The following is a 621-nucleotide window of genomic DNA, read 5'->3' on the forward strand; positions in this document are numbered from 1 at the left end:
AGCAGAGCACGTGGTGACAGCGATTTTTATGACCTAGGGGATCCTGGAGCATGTTGTCATACTAGTTTCTGCACTGGAGTCGTCTAGGCTTTTGAGGCTCACTCTGAGCTTTGCCAGTGTTGGCATTGCCCTTGGCTTCCAGGACACTCTCTCAGTCTCTTCCCAGGATGCTCTGGGGTCCAGGAGAGGCAACATTTCCCCATACCCCTCAAAGTCCATGATTGTCTGTTTCTTATACTCTCCAGATTCCCTTCCCTTCTTGTATTTCTCTTTTGCACATGAACTCACAAACATAACCATAATTCCCCACAGCATGTCCCTCCCCACAGATCTTCTCACAACCCGAGAAAGCAACTGTTCCCACTTTTACAGCAAACCCCACCATCAATATTGTAGAAAACAGTGAGGAAGTTAAGCTACAGACTTGAGACTTTTAACTCCACTACTTTTTTTAAACTTGTGCAAGTTTTAGTCAACTCTTCATATCCACATTGTTATGAATTAAAAAGTAATGTTCATCATTATGCTAGCCAACACACTTAATACTAATTGATAAGCACATTTGACACTAGATGATAAAGCATGTTTTCAAATTTCTTTTATTATTATAATATTGGCTAT

The sequence above is a fragment of the Onychomys torridus genome, unplaced genomic scaffold (genome assembly GCF_903995425.1).
Source record: "Onychomys torridus unplaced genomic scaffold, mOncTor1.1, whole genome shotgun sequence".
Taxonomy (NCBI): domain Eukaryota; kingdom Metazoa; phylum Chordata; class Mammalia; order Rodentia; family Cricetidae; genus Onychomys; species Onychomys torridus.